This window comes from Copadichromis virginalis, linkage group LG22 (assembly GCF_057382275.1).
Source record: "Copadichromis virginalis isolate Kocher_CV1m ecotype Utaka linkage group LG22, C_Virginalis_male_GT1.1, whole genome shotgun sequence".
NCBI lineage: Eukaryota > Metazoa > Chordata > Actinopteri > Cichliformes > Cichlidae > Copadichromis > Copadichromis virginalis.
The window spans coordinates 33672981-33679029 of record NC_140638.1 but is presented as its reverse complement, the minus strand read 5'-3'; positions in this window follow the sequence as shown (position 1 = coordinate 33679029).

Sequence of the window (6049 nt, the reverse complement as noted above, 5' to 3'; positions counted from 1 at the left end):
TTGCTCATTTCTCCGCCTCTACTTCTTTTTTCTAAACTGAGTACCTGATGGCTTTGAACTTTTCTTGTCCATCTTCCATAGGTTTTAATTTTGCACTCCAGTAGGAACACCCATCCCTCAACCTGAGGATCACCACAACATAACATTACAGACCTACACCTTAGTTCACAGATTCACTTTGTCTAAGGTGTATTTCTGGGATTTCGTACAACCCAGGATTCAAATCATGAATACATAATGGGCTTGGATTTACATCATTATGATTGAAATGCGCTCTATCTGGAAGCAGCCGCCCCTCCCCTTTCGACGGGTTGTGTGTGAGACTTTAAATCATCAAACTGAATTATAAATTTTAAATTGTTATTGATCCTTTATCCCGAGTCCTAAAGTGTATATTTATTTTCTTACTCTTCTTATATTTATTGTTTGTTTACTTGCACTGCTGTAACTGGAGCCTCGTCGTCTCGTCTCTATATGCTGGACTGTATGTAGCGGAGATGACAATAAACTTTACTTTGACTTCAGCAGCGAGCAGGCGCACCGAGGGCTCTCGTGCTCACTTTTCGCATATAGAATTTCAAAAAAGCATCGATGCAAATTATAAGTCTGTATCATGATGTCTGGTGTTTTCCTGTTTGTTGGTTTGTTTTTATTTTTTATTTTATTTTGCGGGTTGGTTATTAGATGCTGCTCCAGCCAGCCTGAGACTCCCCCGCCGCCCCGCCCTCTCCTCCCTGTGCCGCATGCAGCAGGTGCACCTCACAAACGGAGGGCGCCCTTACTCCCAGCAAATGGGCGACAGAAAACCGATCGGTGCCTATGCCATTCCCAATATGCACTGGCGTGATGTCGGGGCAGCATGAGTACGAACAAATTGTTTTTTGTTTTTTTTTTTGACGATGCCCCTGATGCCGCCCCCACCACGATGCTGCCCTGGGCAAACGCCCATGTCGCCCGTATCAAAAACCGCTACTGTACGAGATAATATACACAGTAGTGAGGCCAAGAAGAATCAGCCATGATATGAGATGACCGTGAACGTTCTGGAATGTGGCAAGAATAAGTCCTGTCTCCGTCACTTATGGATGCTTTTGGAGGGGTGCGCATGTTCTGATTTAGGACTCGGAGGGGCTGAGGGTAGAAGCTCCTCCTGAGCTTCTCTGTTTTTGCCCAGGTGGTGCAGAACCTTCTGCCTGATTGCAGAAGTTGGGACAGATTGTTGCTGGGATCGGATGGGTCCTTCAATAGCTGCTCTAGACCAGCATCTCCTGGTGTAGATGTCCTGTAGGGAGGGAAGAACAGTCCTGCAGCAGCGTTCAGCCACACAGATCACTCTCTGAAGAGCTTTCTGATCCTTAACACAGCTGTTCCCATGCCAGGATGCGATGTTATGTGTAAGGATGCTCTCCACAGCACCTGTATAGAAAGTCCTGGGGATCACTGGAGAGACCCAGGACTTCCTCAGTTGTCGGAGATGGTACAGGTGCTGCCTAGCCTATTTGGACTGGACCTGAATGTGAGCAGACCATGTCAGGTCTGAGGAGATGTGGACACTGAGATACTTGAAGGACCACACCCTCTCCACTGGAGCTCCGTTGATGATAAGGGGCTTGTAGACTCTATGCTTACTCCTGAAGTCCACCACCAGCTCATTGGTCTTGCGGATGTTCAGCTGGAGGTGGTTGTCCTGGCACCACGATGCCAGATTCTTCACCTCATCCAAGTAGGCTGCCTCACCGTTGTTGGAGATGGCGCCCAACACCACTGTGTCATCAGCAAACATTACAATGGTGTTGGAGCTTATGGAATGTCAATTGAGCAATAGATTCCAGTCTACCATCCCAACCATCTTTGGAAAACCCATTAAGAGCTTGGTGAAAATGTTCTAGAGCACACTTAAAGATGGAGCAGCTGTTCCTTGTGAGGAGCTTGAGGGTCGGCTGAAGAAACTGGCAAAAAAGGTCTTTTGAGAAATGTTAGAATGGTTATACTAACATGGCATCCTGCCAAGAATTCTTTGGCCCCTGCTGATTTATGAGTGCCCCATATCCACCACTGAGGGTCAGTCTCAGAAGAAGAGTTTGACCAGCATAGTTGTCTATGGAAATAGCGGCAAATTAAGGCTCGTCTTGAAATCCATTCTGGAGGAGTTCAAGGTTTTGTGCATCAGGAAACTAGTACAGTACAATGAATCAATTACTCCATGATGCAGATGTGAACAGATGGTAACATGCACTGTTCTGCTGTGCTATATACAAATATCAAAAATAAATAAGGATTATATATTTACAGTGTGGGTTATTGCACGTATTAAATATTGCACAGTAGTGATGGTAATTTGCATAGTCTGTGTATAGAGGGTTGGGGGTCAGTGCGTGTGAGTTCAGGGTGGTTATGGCTTTTGGAAAGTGTTGAAATCTCCCAATTCTTTGAATCTTTGGGCTGAAGGAAGGACAATACTCGGTGTATAAATGCTCAATCAACAATCATTTATTTCCATACAATTCAACAGTCAGAGCATTACAACGTCCGGACGGGAGAGATGCTACCAGAGGGTCAGGCACATGTCTCAAAATGGTGACGGGTTGCTCAGCTTTTTATACTCTCTAGTGGCCCCCAGCTAGTCGTAAAAGCCAAAACATCACATTCTTTCTCTGTTACAGCGCCTAAGTTATGACCTCGGCAGTTGTTTCTCTGCTTTCTGTAAGGTGGGGGTATGGAATGTGGTCTGTCTATCTCCCCTGTCTTAGACACAGAGTCTCCTGCTTACAATCTTCTCTTCATGATTCAACAATTAAGCATGTCAAGAAAACAGTGTAACACATTCCCAGCAGATCAAGGATACAGAGTGATGCACATTTATCTAATGAACTAATATGTGAATATGTTCTGTTAACTCAAAAGTATAACGAGAACTAAACTACATACAGCTCACACACTCTATATTAAAGGGTATAATGTGATCTACAGCAGTATTCTAATTCAACTACTTTGATTACATATATAAGGTAACATATAATAACAGAATAATCTAACAAAAGAAACTGTTCTTGAGTCTGTTAGTCTTTGTACTGATGCACCTGTAGCACTTTCCTGAGGACAGTTTGAACAGGTCAAAACCAGGGTGGGAGCTGTCCTTGATGATGCTCTCTGCTGAGCTCTGCTCTGCTGAGCAAGCCAGGGAGGTATAAATGTCCATCAGGGAGGGGGGAGGGCAGCAAATGATCTTCTGTGCTGCCTTGGTAAATGGTAAATGGCAAATGGCCTGTATTTGTATAGCGCTTTACTAGTCCCTAAGGATCCCAAAGCGCTTTACACATCCAGTCATCCACCCATTCACACACACATTCACACACTGGTGATGGCAGCTACATTGTAGCCACAGCCACCCTGGGGCGCACTGATAGAGGCGAGGCTGCCGGACACTGGCGCCACCAGGCCCTCTGACCACCACCAGTGGGTGAAGTGTCTTGCCCAAGGACACAACGATCGAGACTGTCCAACCTTCCGATTACAAGGCGAACTCCCAACTCTTGAGCCACGATCCCTAACTACTCTTTGAAACCTCTCCCTGTCTGCCATGATGCTCCCGTACAATACTGTGATACAGTATGTCAGCAAGCTCTGGACGAGCAGTAGAAGGTCAGCAGCAGTTTGGAGTTCTGGTTGGGTTTCCTAAGGACCCTCAAAAACTTCAGCCACTGCTGAGCCTTGTTGCCAACCGCTCTGTGATGTCTGTCCAGGAGATGTCAGCAGAGATGAGGACGCCACTAAACCAGAAGGTGTGGGTCACACTCACTGTTGATGTACAGGGCCGTTTAAGTCAGTGCTGTGCCTCCTGAAGTCGACAATGACCTCTTTCAGAGGAACTACAGTAACCAGAGTCACACGCAATGAAGATTATTGTTATCTTAACAAGATAATCGACCTCTGTGAGAGCTGAGTTGGGCAGCTGCACAGTGTTGGCACAAGCCAATGAAGAAGATAACAGTGGATGAATTATATCCTTAAACTTAGTTAAAGCAATTTCAGAAAGGTATCTACTGTAAATGGCCTGTATTTATATAGCGCTTTACTAGTCCCTAAGGACCCCAAAGCGCTTTACATATCCAGTCATCCACCCATTCACACACACATTGGTGATGGCAAGCTACATTGTAGCCACAGCCACCCTGGGGCGCACTGACAGAGGCGAGGCTGCCGGACACTGGCGCCACCGGGCCCTCTGACCACCACCAGTAGGCAATGGGAGAAGTGCCTTGTCCAAGGACACAACGACCGAGACTGTCCAAGCCAGGGCTCGATCCGGCAACCTTCCGATTACAAGGCGAACGCCCAACTCTTGAGCCACGATCGCCCAATACTGTGATGAAATCTATTCCCCACTGCTATGTAATACATTATTGTAAATTTAAATGTCATTAGGAAATGATCAGACAAAAGAGGATTTTCAAGAAATACTGTTAAATGTTCAGTTTCTATGCCATGTCTCAGAACAAGATTTAGAGTGTGATTAAATGATGAGCAGGAGGTGTAAAGAACACAGTTTTGTGGAGCAGTCAGGGAGGAATCATCTACTTCTGAATGTGAATAAGACCAAAGCTTTGGTGATCGACTTTAGAAGGTAGAAGACGGATCCATCCCAGGTCAGGATTAGTTACAAGACCAACACAAAAGTATACAAGGAGGAGGATTTCAAGATGGCGCCGAGTATGGCAGCCTCGTCGCGAGCTCCCCCAAGCAACGGCTTTCTTCTGTGTTTAATTTTACTTTTCCTTTATTTTTTCACGAGCAGCACTTGTCTCCTTGTGTACGACCGACAAACCTTACTGGACATAAAAGACGGTCTTTCTTATAACTTTCCGGAGTTCAAGTTTTGCAACACGGACGCTCCGTTTGCAGACCCCCCATTCATCTCACCTGAGACGCCTTTGTTCTCTGGCCCTGGAGGCCGCAAACGCCGACGCAGAGGGAGAAGATCTGGCGTTCTGGTTCGACTGAGACGGCGCACTTACAGACCACCGTTACCCAGTTTATTACTGGCTAATGTGCAGTCTCTGGAGAACAAGCTGTGCGAGCTTCGGGCACGGATCTCATTCCAGCGAGAGATGCGGGACTGCTGCGTGATCTGCCTCACAGAAACCTGGCTATCGGACAAGGTACCGGACTCCGCAATACAACTGCCGGGGTTCTCTGTGCACCGCGCGGACAGGTCACAGGATCTTACTGGGAAAAGCAGAGGCGGTGGTGTGTGTTTCATGATCAACAACAGCTGGTGTGATTATGCGAACGTGCACCCGGTCAAATCCTTCTGCTCACCGGACCTGGAGTACCTGATGATTAAGTGCCGGCCATTCCGGCTACCGAGGGAATTTACAGCAGTGATTATTACGGCTGTTTACATTCCCCCACAAGCCGACACTGACCGTGCACTCAGGGAACTGTACAGCGCGATCAGCAGCGAGGAAACCGCACACCCAGAGGCAGCGTTTATCACGACCGGGGACTTTAATAAGGGAAACCTGAAGAAAGTCTCACCCAAACTCCACCAACACATCCATTTTAACACATCCATTTTAACACGCGTGGAAACCGGCTACTCGACCACTGTTACACCTCTTTCCGGGATGCGTACAAAGCCTTCCCCCGCGCCCCATTCGGCCAATCAGATCACTGCTCCATCCTGCTCCTGCCCGCCTACAGGCAGAAGCTGAAACAGGAAGCTCCAACCCGGAGGGCGGTGCACTGTTGGACGGACCAATTGGAGTCTGCGCTGCGGGACTGTTTTGATCACGCGGACTGGGAAATGTTTCACGTGGCCGCCAGAGACATTGAGGAATACACAGACTCAGTCTGTGGATTTATCAGGAAATGCGTGGAAGATGTCGTCCCATCCAGAACAGTCAAATCCTTCCCAAATCAAAAACCCTGGATTAACGGAGATGTTCGCGCGGCACTGGCGGCACGGAACACCGCCTTTGCCTCCGCGAACACATCGGACTACAAACACGCACATTACCAACTCCGGAAGACGATCAAAGCAGCCAAA